This window comes from Chenopodium quinoa, unplaced genomic scaffold, assembly GCF_001683475.1.
Source record: "Chenopodium quinoa cultivar QQ74 unplaced genomic scaffold, ASM168347v1, whole genome shotgun sequence".
NCBI lineage: Eukaryota > Viridiplantae > Streptophyta > Magnoliopsida > Caryophyllales > Amaranthaceae > Chenopodium > Chenopodium quinoa.
The window spans coordinates 1,137,355-1,160,848 of NW_018742484.1; the positions used below are offsets into that span (position 1 = coordinate 1,137,355).

The 23,494-nt window shown below is 37.4% G+C and overlaps 1 long non-coding RNA gene across 1 annotated transcript; it reads right to left on the reverse strand.

Annotated features, from left to right (window-relative positions):
- Window positions 1–1,593: 1,593 nt before the first annotated feature.
- LOC110719335 lies at window positions 1,594–23,462 on the reverse strand. The gene is made up of 4 exons (XR_002511069.1): window positions 23,279–23,462; window positions 17,363–17,514; window positions 2,498–2,547; window positions 1,594–1,744 (listed from the first exon to the last, which is right to left on the reverse strand). It is a non-coding gene; the product is annotated as an uncharacterized LOC110719335 (long non-coding RNA).
- Window positions 23,463–23,494: the final 32 nt, after the last annotated feature.

A 23,494-nucleotide genomic window follows, 5' to 3' on the forward strand; every position in this document is an offset into this window, starting at 1 on the left:
TCAATTTTAAAATCAAAATTTCGCTGTATCAATTCTAATCTTGATTAGAATATAAATTTAGTTTGATTTTGTTTGATTTTGCGATTTCCTGTTCGATTTTGTTCAATTTTTTTCGATTTCCTGTTTGATTTTGCTTGGTTTTTGTTCGTTTTCATTTGTGATTTTTGTTCAATTTCTGATTTTTTTTCTCATTCAGTTTTCATTCAAAAAATTTTCTCCCATTTTCTCTTTCCTCCATTCGCAATCTACAAATCATCACTTCATTACTTTGTCTTCTGAGATTTTTCACTCGTCAAACAGTTTAACCCTAATTCTCTCAAATTCGTTCTTCAAATACTACAATTTTCCCCCTTTTATAATCGATTTGATCACGCAACTGGTTTCTCGATTGAGCTAGGGTTTCGAATGTTGTAATTGAAGAGAAAAAAAATATGGCAAGAGATCTCGATAATTGGGAGCGCCTTGTTCGAGCTACTCTCAGGCGAGATCAGCTTCGGACTGCCGCTCCTACTCATGAGCGCCACCCTAGCGGCCTCGCTGGAGTTGTTCCGCCTTCGCTCCCGTGCTTCCCATATTGATGCTATTTTGCAGGCTGCTGATGAGATTCAAGATGAGGATCCTAATGTTGCTCGCACTTGTATGTTTTTCTTTCTCATTTCTTGTCAATTAATGGTATATTATGATTGCAAATTCGAGTTTTATGATATTTGATGCTTTTGGTTAATATAGAGTGTAGTTATTGGAAATTAATGATATTAGGTGATCAACTATATTAATTTTTTTCCATGATTTTGATGCAAAATGCTGCTCGTTTCGCTCGATCTACTTAATTAGTCTTGCTTCAGATTTGAATTTGTTCGTCTGATTTGCACAACCTGCCTTTGTGTTTCCTTTCATTGCATTTGTTGTTTGTTGTTTATCTAAGCTTCCTTTTGTTGTTTTTGTTTTCTTGGTGTTGTGCTATGATGTGCTAATGCAGTAATGTAGCTGTTGTTTTGTGTGTTGTTTTTTTTTTGCTGTTGCTTACACCCCTTGTGTTGTCCTTGGTTGAGCACCCTTCCGCTATGAGGGAATTTTTCGCTTTTGCAAGAATTGTGGTTTTGCAAGACATTCAAGGAAGCGTTGTAAAATTCGAAAAGTGGTGGCTAAGAGGCGGCTTAAAAGTCGTGTTGCCACTTTGGAAAATCAGGGAATGAGGGTCCTCTATGGCCCTCGTGAATATTTCTATTATACAAATGTTGTCAAGGGCTTGCCTAACTATAGGCGTTACAGAGATCTGGAGGCCAATCTGGTGAGGCCAGAGGAACCAAAAGATGTTCCTATGGAGGACAGGAACCTTGTAGGGGATGGCGATTCTATTTCAGATGATTTTTCTAATGATAGTGCGAGGAGTGACTACTCTGAAAATTATTATACAGGGTTTGAGCACTGAAAAGGGCACTCTAATCAATCTGTTTCTCAGGTCTACAGCCCATGTAACACCCCCAATTCTCTCTCTACGTAGATTGTAGAAAATACGTATAAATACCGTAGAGATAGACTTGGGCGTATTACCGTCGCGTAATAACGCAAGGCTTATACCAAAAAAATTACTTTTGCAGTGGAAAACTTTATTCTTTATTAAATAAACCATAGTAAAATTCGTTCATAATTCGTGACATAAAACGACTCAAACTTTTCCTAGCTAGGTGAAATTCCCGTGGACTCCCATATGCATCAATCAATTTCCACCTGAAATATTCACCTATTTACCATAAATGGTAAACAGGGCAAAGCCAAAACAAAAGCACGTATTAGCAAAGTATGCTAAGTAAGTCATGTGTAAGATAAGTAAAGCATAATTTAAATCATTCACGTTTAATTTATAAAAGAAATACTAATGCCGTATTCAAATAGAACTTTTCCAATCCAATTCTTTTAATTCAAGTTAAAAAACTCAATCGATTCATTCCAAACCAATTCCTCACTAAGTGTGCACACCCCCCAAGTGGTTTACTTTATAATCAAAGGCCAAACTTGAGGAAAGACTAGGTCATGCAAAGTCCATAGTCTTCTCTAATTTATTCCCTAAGTGGGATTCATAACACATCGATTGATTTGCATAAAAGCTCCTTTTTAAAATCCGTCATACTTGCATCACAATAAACTTGTAAATCTTTTCCAATAATTTCCAATCACAAATCAAAGCCTCTTTTAATTTTTATATCCAAAACATTAAATTCAATCCGACATAATTTCATAATTTAATACGGAACATAATATCATAAATTCATACGGAACATAAAACATGATTTCATACGGAATGTAATAAAATATGATTTGATACGGAACATAATAATTTATAATTTCATAATAAATCATAGTTTCATACGGAACATAAAATATAGGAATGTACTTTACACAAATATAATTTCATACGGAATAAATTATAATTTCATACGATCATAAAATGTAGTTTCATAATCAACTTTCGAAGGTATCAAACCACATAACGTACCTTGATCAACCACGAGCGATTCACAACTACTTCTCTAACTCACGAACACCCTACACATAATTAAACCTTAATTAATATAAGGCTAACAAATAAACGCAACAACTTAATTAAACTACCCTATATGTGCATGAATTAATTAAAATAATTTTCTGTTTATAATTTAAAGAATTTTTTTCTGTTTTTATAAAATTAATTTGTGTAAGAAATAATATTTAGAAAAAATGATTAATAATATAAAACAAGATTAAGAGAAAGGAGGTATTAAAGGATGGTGGTGGAACCTAGGGGTGAGCAAAGATCCAGGGTACCCGGTATCGGACCCGGAACCGGTTAGGACCTGCTAGGTCCGGACCCAGAATTGGTCTCACCGTTTCCGAGATCGGGTCCAAAATTTCGGACCCGGTTGTAACCGGTTCCGGTTCCAAATCCTAAAATGTGGATTGTTTTTGTTTTTAAAAAACTAAAGAGTTATGTACAACCCATTTTAATTTCTAACCCAATTGCTTATAAAATACTCAACCCACTATCAAACAAAACCCTAAAACTTCTAGATTTTTCTCTCCGCTCTACTATACCGGTTACCAAACATATATTGTACAAAATATATTTAAAAAAACAAAAATATTTTGAACGTAACTAATTAGTAAAAAAAATATTAATATTTAATATAATTAAAATAGCTTAATGTATATAAAAATATAAGTATTAAACGCTAAAAGTAAAAATACACCAAAAAAAATATTATGATTTGTATTATATTTCAACACTTATATATTTAAGTCGATACCCGGAATCGAAACCGGTACCCGGTGGAACCAATTCCAATTCCTAAATTTTAGGACCCGGTTGTACCGGTTCCAAATTTTAGGACCCGGTCCCAACCAATTCCGGGTCCGGATCCTAAAATTTTGACCGGGTACCCGGTTTGCTCACCCCTTGTGGAACCAAGGCAAGGGAGGAGCAAGCGACAGGCAGGGGTGGCAGCTGCTGGTGGTCGCCGGCAGCAGCAGGTGGTCGCCGGTGTTGGGCGGTCGCCGGTGGCCGGAAAATGGGAAGGAGGAAGAGAGGGGAAAAACTGTGAGAAAGAGAAGAGGAAGAAGAGAATTTCTTGAGGTTTTTGGTGTGATTCTTGGGGTGTTTGAAAGGGGTATTTATAGGTGTTTAGGTGATGGGTTTATGGCATTTTAGGGTTTATAAATTATGGAAGTTTTTGAGAAATAGAAATTAGGGTTTTAAATATATGGAAGGCTATAATATTTATTTGATCATGAAATTCTATTTGGTAGGTTTTAAGCTTGGAGTGCAAGTATGACATAGAATCAAATAATTTTAGGTTTAAGAATAGAAGTAAAGAAATTTAAAGGATTTTATTTTTAATAAAATAATTTAAAAATCTTTGTAGAAAAACCATGAATGGCCGAAAATATTGAGCAAAATATTACTCAATATTTTCGGACCTATTATGTTAGTTTAGGGATTTTGTAAAATAATTTATTTGTCAAAAATTAAAGATTTAATAAGTTTATAAGTATTTGGAAGAATAAATCAATTTTCTTTCTAGATTATTAGGGTGGCAGAAAATTTGGTTTATAATAAGGTATAAAAATCACATTTTTATTATATAAAATTTAAAATATTATTTGATTAATTTAGGAAATCATTTTATTTCATAAAAATAATTAATTTAGCAAATAATTAATAAAAATCGGATTTTTAATGTATAAAATCCGAAAATATGCTTCATTAGTTTAGGAATTGATTTTATTTTATGAAAATACTTTTACTTAGAGTAAAATCATATTTTTAATTGTAAAATTCGAAAATGATATTTATTTAGTTTTAGGAAATTAATTTTATTTCATGAAAATAATTAGTTTAGCAAGATATTAAGTAAAATTGGATTTTATTGGAAAAATCCAAAAATACTATTTACAAAAATCAGATTTTTAAATTCGAAAATTCCTCTAATTTTATTAATTAATATAGTTTTGTTTTATTATTTATTTAATCAAAATACTATTTATAAAATTTTTAGTTTATCCATTTAATTAAAATAAATGATTTAGGCGCCAAAATTCAAATATCATTTTGGCTCCAAAACTGAGATACTCTTAAGTTAGAAAATACGTTGAAAATACGAGACTAAATACTCTTTAATTTAGAAAATACCTTTCAAAAATACGGGGTATTACAACCCACAAGTAACAAGGCTGGGCTTGAACAACAATCCTTATGTGGTCTTCTATCCTTCTGTTCAGGCTCGCAGAAATGGGCAGGCTAGGGCTCTCTCCTTCTCTGAATGCTTGGTATTAGCACCATTGACAGTAATATGGTTCTCCCTTAAGTCAATGGTGCTATTTGCAAGGGTTAGGGTCCTTGGGAACCCTTCCTTGTACATCTTTTTTATGATAATTAGGTTGTCAATGTATTATATAGTCAATATTTTTTACTTTTTTTATCCAATTTGGTTTGCGTTTACTGTTAATCTAAAGTAGTTGGAGAAATGTACACTCAATGGAAGATCTTGAGAGTTGAAATGAAATTTTTGTTTGGATTTTCTGCAAGAATTTGTGTGTGAATTTGTTTCGATTTTCTTTTATTTTTTGTATTATGCTATATTGGTGCTGTATTAATTCAATGAATTAGGAGAAGGGACATCAGAGGATAAAGGACAACAGGAGAAAGATTCAGATGACAAGGAACAGCTGGAGAAAGCATCAGATGTTAATGAGCATTAAAAGTTATCTTATGATAAGGAGCAGTAGGAGAAGTTATCTGATGATAAGGAGAAGCAGGATAAGTTATCTGATGACAAGGAGGAGGAGTAGGAGAAGTTATCTGATGACAAGGAGGAGGAGCAGGAGAAGTTAACTGATGACAAGGAGGAGGAGGAGGAGATATCTAATGATAGTTACCTTATTTTTGTAAATAGTGCTTCTATATAAATGTGGTCAAAATTGATATAATTACCTTATTTTTATATACAGTGACCTTTGTTATTTTTATATATAGTGGCCTCTGTATAAATATGGTTAATATTGATATAGTTACCTTATTTTTGTATATAGTGACCTTTATGTAAATATGGTCAAAATTGATATAATTACCCTATTTTTTATGTAGTGACCTCTAAGTAAATATTGTAAAAATTGATACAGTTACCTTATTTCTATATATAGTTACCTTATTACTATATATAGTGACCTCGGTGTAAATGTCATCAAAATTAATATAACTTGATATATTTACCTTATTTTTGTATATACTGACCCCTGGGTTGTTTCACACCATCAGATTATCTAGTGAACATTCAATGGCTAAGATTGCTTGTTTTTAGTTTTCACCATAAGCTCTGTTTTCAGCGGAACTTCCTATATATATATATAAGAAATTTTAATTCTTACAATACTGATAGGCGTGTCGCGTACCTAACAAAAATAAACCTAACGAGACCACTACTATGTAGATGGGCAAGTAAGGATCGAATCCCAAGAGACTAAGGTTCACCGAATTAATTAGACTCAAATAATCACTAAGCAAGTATCAAATCAATGGTGAAATATTCTAAGAACTAATATATAAAGAACTCAATAAATCTAAAGAATGTGATAAAACAATGAACTAAAACATCCAAGATCAAGTATCACCACAATTATGATCGATGCAATTATCTATCTACCCCTAGCATACAAATCCAATTAACATGGGGAAAAGCAAACCCTAATCAATACCAAGGACCTCTCTCGAGTATCAATGACTTCTCTAACTACAATCAAGCCTATTCTCATGGAATCATGCAAATTAGAGACATTAAACACTTTACTTCGCTTCCCAATTATCAATTCAACTACTCTCGTGATGAATCTCAAACCCTAAATTGATTTACTCGAATCCGTTAAAACCCAACTCTGGTTGTGATTAAAATTATGGAATAATAACAATACTAATTATCTCTAATCTAGTATTGGCATAATCGCAATCAAATTAGCATAAATAATCGCAATTGTTACTAGAGAATTTAAAGAATTAATTCATGCATCAATCACAATTGGGCTACCCTAGATCTTGGAATACAAAAACTACTCACACATATTAGCAATCCCTAAAACAATAATCAATGGAGAAAATATAATTAAAAACAATAATAATTGAAAGAGAAGAGAAATAGATGAATACCAATGATGCTTCAATTGAAATAACTCAAATTGTTGATCATCAATAATCGAAACTAATGAAGTAATTAAAATGCTTGAAAGAAAGTAACTAGGGTTCTAGAGAGAGAAATAAAACCTAAGGAATTAACTAACTGTTTTCTAATGATGATTACAAGGGGTATTTATACCCTTAATGAAATAAAAATCCGAAAATAACAAAGCCGACCACTACTAGAAATAGGCTTATTTCCGAGGGAAAGCTTCCGACGGACTTTAATTCCCTCGGAAAATTCAAAAATTCCGAGGGAAATTGACTTTGTAGGAATAATTCGTCGGAACTGTTCCCTTCCGACGGAATATTCCGTCGAAATTGTTGCGACGGATTTTTTTTTCCCTCGATGATGTTTCGACGGAATATTCCCTCGGAGGGAAATATTTCCGTCAGAAGCTGCGATTAATTAAAAAAAATAATAACGTTCTGCAATCTGCACAGAAGCGAAATTAAAAAAAACGAAAGAAGAGAGAGAAGGCGACAGGAAGAGGAAGAAGAAGAGAGAGAAAGAGGAAGAGGGAGAAGGAGAAGGAGGAAGAGGGAGAAAGAGGAAGAGAGAGAAAGGGGAAGAGAGAGGAAGCGGAAGAGAGAGAAAGGGAGGAGGAAGAGAAAGAGAAAGGAAGAAGGAGAACTAGGAAGAGTGAGAAAGGCCTCCACCCAGCCGCCGCCGCCGCCGCAGGCCCCCCGCTGCCGCCCCGCCGCCGCCACAGGGCCCCCTCCGCTGCCGCCCCGCCGCCGGTAAGGGTTTGTTTATATTGTTTTTAAATTTTTTTCCTTCAAACCCTAACCACCACCTTTGAACTAGGGTGTACGAGAGTGTTCACCTAGTGGTGAAGTTGCCGGCGAGTCAACCACGACCAGCCACCGCCGCCGCCGCCGCCACCAGCAGGTTGTTTGCTTTTTTCTTTGCTTTTCTGTTTTTTATTTTTTTTATTTTTTTTATAGTTAATTATTCAATCTTAAATCATAAATGTAGTTCATGCTTTTGTTTGGTGTTAATTATTTTTGTTAAATTTGAATATTTGTAGGTTTTGTGTGTTGAATTGTTTTTTGGCAATTACAAACTCAGATCTACAGGTTAGACATTATTTTAAAACTAAATTTATAAATTCTGTACATACTTGGCATGTTAAATCCTAATGGTGTGTAGATATGTGGTAGGTTATTATTGTTTTTAGTTATTGTATTTACAATGTGTTATATTTATATTTCAATTTGTTGAAATTATTGAAATGAATGTGTTTGTGTTATAATATGTTAGATTAGTGTAGTTAATTTAAGTATAGTTTAGGGTAATATGTTAGTTTAGTGTAGTTGTATTATAATAGGTTAGTTTAGTTTGGTTTAGTTAAATATAATAATGTACGTTGGTTTAGTTTAGTTTAGCTTAATATGATGTATGTTAGCTTACTTTATTTTAATATAATGTTGTTTAGTTTTGTTTAATTTATGATAATGTAGGTTGGTTTGGTTTAGTTTATTATGATGTATGTTACATTACTTTAGTTTAATATATTGTAGCTTAGTTTACTTTAATTTATATAATGTATCCTATTTTGGTTTAATATAATGAAATTTTAGTGTAGTTTGGTTTTGTTTGATTGGTTTATTTGAATATTATGATATTATGATATGTTAGTTATCTTTAGATAAATTATGATATATTTGTTAGTTTAATTTAATGCAATATATATATATATATATTATAATAAATGAATCATTTGCATAATCATATGCCTAGAAACCCGTTCAAGGCATACACATTAGGAGTATGTCTTGAATAGTCCCCGGTTGGGACTGTCCTTGTACGCTTATTCTCACTTAGGTGGTGAATGTAAGCCTTGTTTTTTATTCTAGGGAAAATCCTGCCTTTTCATGCATTTCTCTACCGTGTTCTCTGGGTACATATGTAGGTGTGTATAATCGCCTACATCGTGTACTTGGAGAACTAAGGGAAATGCTGGCGGATTTTCCATAGAATTGAAAACCTGGGTTACATTCACTAGTGAGAATAAACGTACAAGGATGGGTTAGGTTGGAGTGATAAGGGCCCTTTGGAAGCATTTCAAATCTCATTTGCATTTCCATAACGCTGTGGTGGATAATGACTGCGAAATACCGTTCATGACTAATGTGATTGTACATATGCGTGAGCTGTGTAGAAGTTGTAATTACGAAACGAAGAGAACGTAGCTGGATGTATAAAAGGACAATTGGGCAAAGTATTAATCCAGATTTCGTGAAAGGAGTTGATGAATTCATTCAGTACGTCAGAGATCATCCCGAGAGTAGTAATCCGGATGAGGTTAGGTGTTCATGTGTTAAATGTAAGAACAAACGCCTTTGGAATGCGTATACGGTTAAAATTCATCTGTATGACAAGGGTTTCGTACCTAACTACTATGTGTGGATGTGTCAAGGGGAGGGGTATCCGGGAGTTCTTGAACGGCGGTCCAATGAATATCATGACATGGTTTTGGATGCTTTTGGTCATAGTCAAGATCAGGGGCATTCCGAGGAGGCTAGTGTTTCATCAGAGGAGGAGCCTAATGCAATTGCTAAGCATTTTCTGGATTTGTTGAAGGCTTCTGAAAGGCCATTATACGAAGGGAGTTCTTTGTCTATGTTAGAGATGGCCGCTAGAATCACTAGTCTCAAATGTGAGTATAATTTGCCTTACAGATGTGTTGATGGGTTTGCTTCTTTGCTAAGTGAGGCGATTCCGAACAACAATCATATGGCCGACACTTTCTACGAGGTGAAGAAGATTGTGAAGGGGTTGGAACTGTCCCATCAAAAGATTCATGCGTGCCCAAAAGGGTGTATGTTGTTTTGGAAGGATGATGCTCAGTTGTCTGAATGCAGGGTGTGTGACAGCGACCGATACAAGCAGACTTCCAAAGGTAGCCTAGTGCCTTTGAATGTTCTATTTTATTTCCCGATCACACCCAGGTTGCAAAGACTATTTGCAACGAAGAACATTTCGGAGGAAATGACATGGCATTCGAAAAATCTCAGAGTTCAAGGCACATTGGCACACCCTAGTGACAGCGCAGCTTGGAAGCACCTCGATTGTTGGTTTCCAGAGTTTGCTTCTGAGCCTCGTAATGTGAGACTTGGCTTGTGTACAGATGGTTTTGCTCCTCATGGTAAGTTTGGGGGTCAATATTCTTGTTGGCCTGTCATTTTGACCCCTTATAACTTGCCTCCCTCAATATGCATGAAAAGACAATTCATGTTCCTTTCGTTGCTCGTTCCTGGTCCTAAAAACCCTAAGGGAAACTTGGATATTTACATGCAACCGTTGATAGAGGAGTTGAAACTGTTGTGGAAAGTCGGCGCGGCTACTTATGATATTTCGAAGAAACAGAATTTCAATCTTCGAGCAGCCATCCTATGGACCGTTAGTGACTTTTCGGCTTATGGCATGTTGTCTGGTTGGGCCACGACTGGTAAGAAAGCTTGTCCACATTGCATGGAGAAGACCAAAGCATTTAGGCTTGAACATGGTGGTAAAGTTTCTTGGTTTGATTGCCAGCGACAATTCCTGCCGACAGATCACCCTTTTCGGAACAGTAAAACAGCATTCTGTAAAAACAAAGTAGAGAAAGGAGCCCCTCCACACATCATGTCAGGAGAGGAGCTGTGGGAATGTGTTAAGGACCTTCCGAAGGCTACAGATGGACCCGATTCAATTAAAAGGCTGAAAAATTAAAAGAAGGGGTGGTTCAAGCAAAGCACCTTGTGGGAGCTCCCATATTGGAAGCATCTCCTCATTCGTCACAATTTAGATGTCATGCACATCGAGAAGAACTTCTTTGATCAGTTAATTCACACTGTAATGGATGTGAAAAAGCTTACGTGTGGCACCCCTTCAGCTCGGAATGACATTGCTAAATTTTGTAAACGTCCCCAGCTTCATCTTCAAGAGGATGATAGAGGAAAAGAGGTAATGCCAAAGGCTCCATTCGCTCTTGACAAGGCTCAGAGAAAAGTTTTGTGTGAGTGGGTTAAACAGCTGCGGTTCCCTGATGGTTACGCCTCCAATTTGAGCAGATGCGTAGATTTGCAAGCGTGTAAGCTCTATGGAATGAAAAGCCATGACTGTCACGTGTTCATGGAGAGGATGTTGCCCACAGCTTTAAGGGAATTGCTGCCTGGCCATATTTGGAATGCAATTACAAAGAGCAGCCAATTCTTCCGCGACTTGTGTTGCTATACAACATCAGTTAGTGACATGGAGCGATTGGAGAAAAACATACCTGAGATCCTCTGCAAGCTTGAGAAGATCTTCCCTCCTGCATTCTTTAACTCCATGCAGCATTTTCCTACACATTTGCCGTACGAGGGGAAGTTATGTGGTCCTGTACAATACAGGTGGATGTATCCCTTCGAAAGGTAAATCAAATACCCTTATTTCACATCCTTTATTTTACATCATAATCAATTGTTCATACAGTTACATAACAACTGTAATTGCAGGTTCCTCAATCATTTGAAACGGAAAATTGGGAACAAGGCTCGAGTTGAAGGGTCCATATGCAATGCTTATCTCACTGAAGAGATAGCAAACTTCTGCTTCAATTACTTTCAGTCGACATTTGACACTAAAACTCGAGATCTTGGTCGAAATGTGAATGCCGACGTTAAGTCCACATCGGACGACGCTGAAATACCAGAGTTGTTCAAAGAGGACAGTGGTCGTGTGTCAAATGAGGGTAGAACTCGGTTCTTAGATGACAAAGAACTCGAGTGTGCACATTTGAACGTGTTACGAAACACCGGCATTCTTGGCGAATACGAAAGGTATATTAGGCCTAGGTATTCAGTGTATTCGTATTTACGATCATTTACAATGATGACTTTGTAGATTTACATTGTGTGTTTGGCCTCGTAGGAAGTTTGAGGACTACATTCTTAGTACTCGACCTTTCCTGCGTAGAGAAGATGTCATGGAGAATTTCGAAACTGAATTTCTGATTGGTTTCATCACAAGGTAATATACGCGGTGTAACCGTGAATTAATAATGAATTTTACATGTTACATTTCAATTCATTGAATTCAGGAACCTTGATGTTGATATTCAACCACTTTATAGGTGGTCGGAGAGAAGCCAAATTCGGATGTCCTGCGAGCGTTGTGCATGCGTCCCTTTAGGCGAGTTCGTACTTGGGGCCAGATTTTTGTAGGTGGATTTAATTTCCATACACATGCCCATGGCAAGCACAAATCCACCATGAATTATGGGGTGTGTGTATCAAGTGAGGATGGCGGAGAGTACTTCGGCATCTTAGACGACATAATTGAACTTGTCTACACGGGACCTAAGAGACAGTACAAGACAATTTTGTTTAAGTGCAATTGGATGGATTGTGGTAGGGGAATGAACATACACGAACAATACAAGCTAATCGAAGTAAATCATACTAAGAAATACCCCAAATATGATCAATTTGTTTTATCTTACCAAGTGACTCAAGTGTACTATGCATCATACCCTAGCCTGAAACGGGACCGAGTTCAAACACATGCAAGGTCAGTGGTTGATGCTCCGGTGGACTTAGAGTTTCTGCAATCACCATCCCCAACATTACATGCAACGCTTTGCCCGCCGAGTGACATTCCAGACTACGCTATGGATGATGATGATGAAGACGATGACGATGGCTTTGTGATCTCAAGCGATGAAGACGATGAATCTAGTATCGGCTCTAGTTATAGTGACGATGATGATGACATCGATGTAGTATTAGATGATAGTAGTGATGACTCTAGTAGTGAAAGTAGTGATGAGAGTACTGAATAGGAGAAAATGTTTATCTCCTTTAAACGTATGCTTCTTATTGTAAAATCAAAATATTAATGAGGCTTATGTAAAACTTTTTAGTGTTTGTATAAAAGCCATATTACGTTGCACTGCACTCCTTATTTATAATATCTTGTCATTTTACTAACATCTGATTCAGGTAGTCATGGCGGGTGGAAAAAGTGGGCAGTCGTCGAAGAAAGCAAAGGGGAAAGAGAAAGAGACCGCCCGCGCCCTGTTCACCGACGACCAGGATGAGGAGATGTTCGATGCGGAGGCAGCCGATTTGGGTGAGGATCAGACGGGGCCATCCACTCCTGCAGACGATGGGCCACGGGATGAGTCAAAGGACGAGCCACAAGATGAGTCACAGCTCCCGTTTTTGGACCCTACTACGCTGTGGTAAGTAAATATCATGATATGGATGATCAGATACAAGGCTTATATTACATATTTCGAACTTGTTTAACATTGTTGTTTCCCGTTTGTTATAGGTTTGATGATCCTAAGGTTCGGAGTGCGGTATCCGGTACGATTACTGGATACTACCGAGCCCCTTGGAGGAACTTCTCTTAAGTGCCTCCAGCTACGAAGGAACACTGGTGGAACTTGTTCAGCGTATGATATTTTTGGGTCTTGGTAAATACATGTTTTAGCTATTGTGTTGATTTAGTTTTGTGTATAACTTTTGTATTTTATCATTTGCAGGCACAATACAGATGGGCACCTCAGATGGACGAGCTAGTGAAGATCACATTTCGGAGGAGGGTAGCCACACGCCTGCGTGACATGTTCCACACCATCACGCACAAGATGAAAGGCGCCAGGCCAAGTTGGTTGAGTGCGGAGCTCCACAAGCAGATGATGGACATTGTTGCTAACGATCCAACTTACAAGGAGAGTTCGGCGCAGAACCAGAAGAACAGAAGGGGCGGTTTTATGGAAAATCCCGTCCAAGGAACCCACTTTCAGGGTTCGTTGGCAACTACCCAACATGCAAAAATGATGGTAAGTTTATTTAAAAATATCTTATATTACAAGACATATTTGTGTATTTCAATGTAACAAGGGTTTGACATGGTTAACGATTATTCCTATTTTTTTGTATCAAAGGCGGCGAAGAACAAGGGCCAGCTACCAATAGCTTCTGAGCTGTTTCTGAAGACACACTTCAAGGAGCTGCCTGGGAAAGGCACAATGCCAGTAAACCCCACAGCTCAGCAAATTGCGGTAACAAATTCCCTAAACTTTTTTCCTTGGTTCATTATTCATGAATAGGTGTAGATAAAGAAATAGTTCATTTGGTCGAAAAAGTAGTAAATGGGCAAGGAATAGGTCATATAGGCCATAGTTGGTTCAATTTGGCTCCAAATGCGTCCCAAACCTTAGAGAGTTGTAGTTATTTTTGATTTCAAGTCATGAACCCCTTACAATACCTAAAATATGCATGTTTAGAGAAAGAAACAGGTCATTTGGTCGAAAACATAGTAAATGGGTAAATAATAGGTCATATACATCATAGTTGGTTCAATTTTGCTCCAAATGCGTCCCAAAACGTAGGGACTTGTAGTTTTTTGTGATTTCAAGTCATGAACCCCTTAGAATACCTATAATAGACATGTTATGAGAAAGAAATAGGTCATTTGGTCGAAAACGTAGTAAATGGGTAAATAATAGGTCATATACTTCATAGTTGGTTCAATTTGGCTCCAAATGCGTCCCAAAACGTAGGGACTTGTAGTTTTTTGTGATTTCAAGTCATGAAACCCTTAGAATACCTATAATAGACATGTTATGAGAAAGAAATAGGTCATTTGGTCGAAAACGTAGTAAATGGGTAAATTATAGGTCATATACTTCATAGTTGGTTCAATTTGGCTCCAAATGCGTCCCAAAACGTAGGGACTTGTAGTCATTTGTGATTTCAAGTCATAAACCCCTTAGAATACCTATAATAGACATGTTATGAGAAAGAAATAGGTCATTTGGTCAAAAACATAGAAAATGGGCAAATTATAGGTCATATAGGCCATAGTTGGCTCGATTTGGCTCCAAAATGCGTCCCAAACCTTAGGGAGTTGTATTTTTTTGGCATTTCAAGGCATTTACCCCTTAGACTACCTGTAATAGAGATGTTTAGAGAAAAAAATAGTTCATTTGGTCAAAAACATAGAAAATGGGCAAAGAATAGGTCATACAGGCCATAGTTGGCTCCATTTGACTAAAAATGCGTCCTAAACCTTAGGGACTTGTAGTTTTTTGTGATTTCAAGTCATGAACCCCTTACAATACCTAAAATATGAATGTTTAGAGAAAGAAATTGTTCATTTGGTCAAAAACATAGAAAATGGGCAAAGAATAGGTCATACAGGCCATAGTTGGCTCCATTTGGCTAAAAATGCGTCCCAAACCTTAGAGACTTGTAGTTTTTTATGATTTCAAGTCATGAAACCCTTAAAATACCTAAAATATGCATGTTTAGAGAAAGAAATTGTTCATTTGGTCAAAAACATAGAAAATGGGCAAAGAATAGGTCATATAGGCCATAGTTGGCTCAATTTGGTTTAGCTTATTTGTATAACTTACTACCTCGTTTGTTCCCTTTTATATGTTTATCTTGTAGGAGGCCTACCAAAAGAGGGTTGAGGCGGCTAGCACTCAAAGGACTCAGAAGAGTCTGAATGAGCTGTACTGGGAGACAGTGGGTGGTCGGAACAAAAAAGGACGTGTGAAGGGACTAGGCGAAAGTGCTGACATGTACTATGGCAGCCAGATAGGTCGCCGACTTTCCACCTCTTCCATGCAGTACACACCCTCCTTTGTTTCTCAAATGCAGGATCAGATGGAATCCAGGGTCCAGGCTCTTCGGGAACAAATGGAAGCCGACATGGAAGCCCGAGTTCAAGCCCAACTACAAGCCCAAATGGAAGAAATGGAGAAGAGGCTGGAAGAAAGGATGATGGGTCGTTACGCCAATGACCCATGTTCCAACGTGCGACCTCCATTTCGAGATCCCAGGGACGACGACCTGGGTTTTGGTGGAGCTGGCCAGGGCTCTCGCGCTATTATATAGCATTGATGAACTTAGTGTTTGTTAGTTGTAATTTTATATTAACTTAGTGTTTATTGTAAACATTGGAATTAGTATATATATATATATTTGCACAAATTATTCAGTAAGTAATATAATATAAGAAGCAGGAATTACAGGTTTGTCCGGGAGGAAAATATATAGCCAAAATAGAAATTTATTTCGTCGCAAAGAAGAAAAGTTCCGACAGAATTATAATCCCTCGGAAAATGAGACCTTCCGACGGAATTATAATCCCTCGGAAAAGGAGATCTTCCGACGGAATTATAATCCCTCGGAAAAGGGGATCTTCCGACGGAATTATAATCCCTCGGAAAAGGGAAGCTTCCGACGGAATAAATCCCTCGTAACATTCCCCACTTCCGACGGAAAATTCCCTTGGAAAGGTGGGGCCTTCCGACGGAAATTTCCGTCGGAACAGGGGAATATTCCGAGGGATTTTATTCCGTCGGAAGGTTGCGACGGACCTCCAATTCTGGTCAAACTAAGGTTCCGAGAAACTAAAATCCGTCGAAAATTCCGTCGGTAAGGAAGTTTCCGACGGAAAATCCCTCGGTATAACCCAAATTTCCTACAAAGGGGTTTCCGACAGCGTGTTCCGACGGAATTCTGTCGGAAACTGGACTTTCCGACGGATTTTTAAGGGTTACCGATGGAATATTTCCCTTGTAAATCAGCTGTTTTCTAGTAGTGGACTTCCGCATAACTGTGCCCGGTTTAACCGGGCGAGAACCACCCGATCGGGCAGGTGGAACTTCAATGCTACACTGCTTCCGTCGTGACCTTCTCCTTGGCGCTCGATCCAACCGGGCAATGGCTGCCCGATCAGGCGCGAGGCACACTCTTCAAATGCTGCCTGCTCTGCTTCGTATCTTCGTAGCTGCTTCAACCACCACGCGCCCGATCCAACCGGGCACACATAACCCGATCGGGCGCGTGGGATAAATGGCTTAGCTTGCTTTAATTCTTCGTAATTAGCAGCTCACAGCAACCCTTCTATGCCCGGTGCAACCGAGCAGGCATGGCCTTACTGGGCATAGCAGGGTTAAATGCTTTATAGCTCGTTCTTAGCTTGGCTCTCCATCCTTGCTTCACTAACATCTCCATATACAATAGAAACGTGTCCGAATCATCCAAGAGACTCCAAATTCCTTTAAAACTTACAAAAACACATCGAACACACTAGAGAAGAGATTGTTAGCGAGAAACTGCTCTAAAGAGCCTAAAACCGAGCAAGAATATGATGTAAAGTCGGGATAAATCAATGTATAAAACGTGTACATCAAATACAGAAGAAAGTCATCAATACATACAAAGTACAAAAGTACAGAGATCACATTTACAGTTTTGAGGTAGTTTACAATTAACGAACAACGTGGAGAACTGGAGATCCTAATAAACGAGAATATGACAGATACCGAGCCGAAATCTAATGAATATCTAGGCCGAGGTAGAGGATGAATATCCTTACGAAGAAGACCATGCGTAATTATATCAATAACATTTCTTTATTAATTTATAATAACCTTATTTTTTAACAGACAACGTTTTATTGTTGTATTTGTATTTTATAATTTATTTATATATCTAACCTTTAAAATTATGCAAGATTCAATCTCCATAGACTATGTAAACCATCATATATATATATATATATATATATATATATATATATATATATATATATATATATATATAATAATAATAATAATAATAATAATAATAATATAAGGAAGAATTTAATTTAAAAGCATAAAATACCTTATCATCAACAAGATACATAAGTTGATAAATAGTTGATCTAGCATTTGAATACAACCTCTGCCTTCCCTTCTCAATCACTTTAACTTTGACTTTGAAATTCATGGTGTTAGGATTAAGCTCATCAAAAATATGCGTTATGTTTCATAACGCTACACCATCACAAAATTATAGCTTCAGATTTTTTTGCATACACATCAAGACAAATCATATAAAAGATCACATTCTATAATAATAATAATAATAATAATAATAATAATAATGCCAACACAGAGGAACTTTGCTCCTCGACTCTTTTTTTTTTTATTTAATATTATTATTATTATTATTATTAATTTTTTGTCGTAATTTATTATTTATTGATATACTCTATCAACCAAATCTCTAAATACACTACACAAAATAAAAATATCAAGGATACTTATACTAATATATATTGTAATGATCAAAGATTTCATACAAATATATTAAAATTTTAAGCTTTTCTTTTACTTTTATCTACTTCTGTGTTTTTGAAATTTTTTTTTTTCTTTCTTCATATATTATAAGAAACATTTAAAGAGTTATCACAATTAGAATTATTTCGTGAAGTATGACTCTACACTAACTTTGGCAAATTCACTGAAAAATGCACCGAAATCAATAAGTTGGCCCACAACTATTCTGCACCAACACAATGGGAAGAACATCTTACAAAGTATTCAGCCCTCCAATACGCTTAAGATGAATCCGAATAGTTAAGTGCCAAGTAGCTTAATAAATTAGAGTCTTTTTAAAGTAAAACTCTAGATTCAAAGATAAGTACTGCTATTGTCTGAATATTTTCTTTTTGATCAGTGTAGCAATCGACCATATATATCCTTACACTTCATCCGAAGATCGTTTCAGGTTTGAAATATCAAAAATTCAGTTTTCTAAATTTACTAATACTGATCAATAATTGCTAAGAGATACACAGCGGAAAATACTTTATGATTTTTCTTGATTTCTTCCTTGAATGTATAAGGAGATATTTATATACATGCTATACTCTCAAATATAATATATGCTAACAACTAACAAAATATTATCTTATATCTCCTACAACTCTATCTTCTTGATATCTTGATACCCAAGTTTATCGTATTACTCCCTCTCAAGTTGGAGCGTGAACATCAATAACGCCCAACTTGCGAACGAGATAATCCAATTGTTTCCTCCCCAATGCCTTAGTAAATATATCAGCGAGCTACTCCGTAGTTGGAACATAAGATGGAGCAATTATCCCATCGCGAAAACCATGCCATAAAAAATACAATCGACCTCAATGTGTTTGGTACTTTCATGAAATATCGAGTTCTGAGCGATGTGTAATGCCGATTGACTGTCACAATAAAGAGGAATTGCCTTAGGATGATGTACACCTAAGCTTAACAAAAGACCCTTTAACCACTTCATTTCACAGGTTATTGCGGCCATGGACCGATACTCGGCTTCGGCAGACGAGGTAGAAACAGTATGTTGTTTCTTAGTCTTCCTCCCAAAAATACCAACCAACCAATGAGGGAACGACGTGAAAGAGGGCTGCCCAATCTGAGTCACACCAACCTTTCAGAGATAAATCACAGTCTGACCAAAGTAATATACCCTGACCCGGAGTACCTTTTAAGTACCGCTCGCATGCATGGCTCCGTCCAAATGCTCTTACCGAGGCTCGTGCATAAATTGAGATAATATATGGACTGCATAAGACAAATCTGGTCGAGTGACAGCCAAATAGATAAGACGACCTACTAACCGCCGGTATGATTCAACATTAGCCAGAATAGGTCCGGAAGCTCTAGCTAGCTGGTGGTTTTGCTTGATAGGAGATGACGCGGGCTTGCAGTCATTCACAATATCCAACGCATACTTTCTTTGGGATGAGAATAAACCTGTCGAGCTACGGGCTACCTCAATACCTAGGAAGTACTTCAAAACTCCAAGATCTTTCATATTAAACAATGTAGGTAGTCTTTAAACAAGTTTATAGACTCAGAATTATTTCCCGAAATTACTAAATCATCCACATACACTAATATATTCAACTGAACTATTTTGTTAGTGTATGTAAACAAAGAATAATCTGAGTATGATTGAATAAAACCATATCGTTTTAAAGCGGTTACCAATTTCGCAAACCAGCAACTTGGAGCTTGTTTTAGCCCGTACAAAGATTTCTTCAAACGACACACCATGCCGGAAGATTCTGAGTGAAATCCCAGTGGAAGCTTCATATAAACCTCCTCATCGAGATCACCATGCAAAAGCGCGTTGTGTACATCCATTTGATGTATCTCCCAATTCTTTGCAACCGCTATGGCTAAGAGAGCCCGAACTGTAACCATCTTTTCCACCGGGGCAAATGCTTCATCATAATCAATCCCCCTAACCTGATGATTGCCAAAAACTACTAAATGAGATTTTTAGCCTTTCAATACTGCCATCGAACTTGTGTTTAATCTTGTAAACCCACTTGCTGCCTAAGGCTTTCTTACCAGGTGGGAGACGTTCCATGACCCACGTGTCGTTGTTCTCAAGGCCACATATTTCATCTTGCATAGCTCGACACCACCCTGTGTCTGTAATTGCCTCTTTGAAGGACCTAGGTTCCTTCCCTGCTGTAAGAGCTGCAATGAAATTACGATGTTTTGCAGAAAATTTGTCACAACTAACATAATGTGCTATAGGATAAGGCGTACCTAAGGGAGGTGTGAGCGAAGGCGGATTGGGAGATGGACTATGCTCGATGACCGTATGAGTAATAAAATCACGATACCTACTGTTGGGAATTTTCTCCCTATGACCACGACCCAAACTGTCGTGAGTAGTGCTAGTAGGCTCTTGTTGCACCGGTTCAGTGGCTGGCGCAGCAAAAACAGCGACATCTTGCCGCAGTTGAGGATTGGGCGCTGCGGATGTAGTGTTGTCCAGGGGTGGCAGTAGGGGCCGCGGGTGGCAGTAGGGGCCGCGGGTGGCAGTAGGGGCCGCGGGCTGCCTGTGGGGTGCTGCTCCACGCCACGGCCTGGCTGCGGAGGAGGCTGCGCAACAGGAAAGTCTGTGGATGTGGGAGCCTCCATTTGCTCAACTTCATACTCACCATAGTCACAAAAATCCGGAATCAGTTCCATATTAGATTGGTCATTGTGAGGCACAAAATTAGTGACCTCCGATTGTAAGTTTGGGAAAACATTCTCAAAGAACCGTGCATCACGAGATACAAAAAGTTTGTTGGAGTCTAAATCATAGAGATGCCACCTCTTTGAGCCGAATGGATAGCCAACAAAGATACACTTCCTAGACTAACTAGCAAATTTGTCCCCCTTTGCACATTGATTATGGGCAAAGCACAAGCATCCAAACACACGCAATCCATCAAACGATGGTGGTTGGCCAAACAAAATTTCATACGAGGTACGTTTGTTTAAAATGCTAGACGGTGTCCTATTAATGACATGAGCTGCGGTTAAAACACATTCACCCCAAAACTTAATGGGTAAACCGGCCTGAAATCTCAAAGCTCTAGCAACATTAAGTATGTGTTTATGTTTTCGTTCTACCCTCCCATTTTGTTGAGGAGTGCCAACACATGACTTTTGAAACAATATACCGTTTGCATCAAAATAATCAATTAAACAATTAAACTCCGTACCATGATCACTACGCACAATTTTTAATTTTTGATCAAATTGACGATCTATCATAGCAATAAAGGACATAAACATACGAAAGACCTCATTTTTATCAATCAACAAATAAACCCAAACTGCACGTGAGAAATCATCTACAATAGTAAGAAAGTATCTAGCACCACAAGAGGAAACTTGGTCATAAGGACCCCAAAGATCACAATGAACTAACTCGAAAATACGAGTCGTCTTATTAGTACTTAAAGGAAAACTGCACCGAGGTTGCTTTGCACGGAAACAAACCACACAATCTTTATTAATGCACCCAGGGTTGTTACTAAGAAAAGGGAGCCACTTTACAACTTTTTCGAAAGGATGGCCCAATCTGTTATGCCAAAGCTCCGAAGTAGAAGAACCGTTCACCAAAACCGCTTGCATAGTCGAACCCATACGCAAAAAATATAGTCCATCCTGACGATCACCCGTACCAATCACTTCCCTCGTTGGGCTTCTTTGCCGATTGACCCTTGCTGGGACCAGCCGTCTTCTTGGTGATCAAGTCCTTCATCTCCCCTTTAAAGCTCGTCATGAATTTCATGAACTCTTCTCTGGTGATGTGAGCGGTCTGTCCTGCCGCCTGGGGCTGGCCGGTTGACTTACTCGGACCCGCCTTTTTTGCGTCTGGTTTTAAGGGATCCATCTCTAGATTAGAATCTGTATCATGGTCTGAATGGACCTTTGCTTCTGAACGTTTGTCCTTAGGAGACGATACAGTCTCTAGAGAAACCATCTTAGAGGTACTCTCCCCACATACAGCGCTAAATGTTTTGGGGGTTTTTTGGATGTCCTGCGGGAGAATTATATCACTAAGTCTAGGTCCTTGTCGGCCGTATCTGCAAACAAACGGAAGCTTTGGGGGTTCGGAGTTCCACTTCCGACAATCAAGTTAGAAACGATCGAAGTGAAGTAAATGTGCGGAAAGTAAAAGTATCTTCTTGGATCCCAAGATCTAGTGTTTTCTCCAATCTGATGTGAGAGAATTGAGTGTGATGTAATAAATGAATGTGTCCCCAAATTGGGGTAAATGTCCCTATTTATAGGGTCATGGGAATTAGTGCCCCCTTTTCTAGGTCATCAACCTAGGTAAATGGGTTGCGCCGCTTTGGGCCTTTGAAGGCCGCCTTTTTCCCTGATGATTGAGAGTACCACGTGTTAACTAGTGATTGGTCCTTTTTGGATCTCTCCTGGGGTGACACGTGTCTCCTTATGATTGGACCAAGTGGCCTAGGTATTTTTTACCCAAATTAGTACTTATTTAGACGAATTCAAAAAGATCACACATGAATATGTTTTTCCACATATTATTCACAAAAGATGGTCAAAGAATGGGTGATGAATAAAGTAAAAGTCAAAGCGAGTTAAGTAAAAAAGAATGGAGGAAGTATACTATAGAGACAAATGTCCTAAAAAACAATGAAGCAGATGCATGTGGCTGATACTGAAAGTGCCTCCAAACCAACAAATGAGAACTTGAAATGAAATTTGGATAAAACATATGAATTTGTATCAATCTGCAGTGTATATAGCACATATACAATTAAGAAATAGAGCATCACGATTAGAAGAAAATAAAAAGCTTCGGGAACTGATGAAGTTTAATCTCTTTACATATTTGTTCAAATGATGATTTGTTCAAATGATGATTTGTTCAAGAACAATACACGTTCAAAGTAATGGTACCGAAAACACAAACAAAATTGGCATCGGTATAACACTGAAATGACCCATCACTACCAAAACTTCAACCGAAAACCAATAAAATTTGCAAGTGAAGAAACTTAAAACAAATGCATATAACACTAAAATAACCAAGGCTTGATTCAAAGAGACAAACAGAGTATCAATAGATAAGTTTACCAGCCCTATTAGAGTAGCTACAATGCATATTCAACAAAGTCTTATACTTTACAATCCTAGATTCCCCAATTCTTTCAACAATTTCAATCTATTATTCTAATTTCAATTGGGTTTTTCCAATATTAATGATTTCATTAATACCCATATGAAAATAAAAAATCAAGCCACTTCATATGAAAAATTACAACTCAGAAACAGTAGTCTTCGTCAATTTGGGCACAATTATACGATCTAAAAATTTTCACAATCATATAACAAATCCATTACTTAATTACAACCATTTATACAACAATTAAACCATTTCATAAGAAAAATTACAACAATTCAAGAATAAATTTAACAAAAAACAAACCTTAGACCGAAGGGTTTATGAAAGGTGAATGACTTCTTCGTCTCTAGTGTCCAGATTGAAGGATTTCGAGGGATTAGGGATTAAGAGGTAGAACTGTCGAATGAAATGAATTGGAAAACAAAATGAACAAAATGAAACCTGGTGAATGACGAATGAGTAATTCAGTCCTTTTGTTATTTTAATGTTATTAATTCATTTCTATGCATTTATTACGTG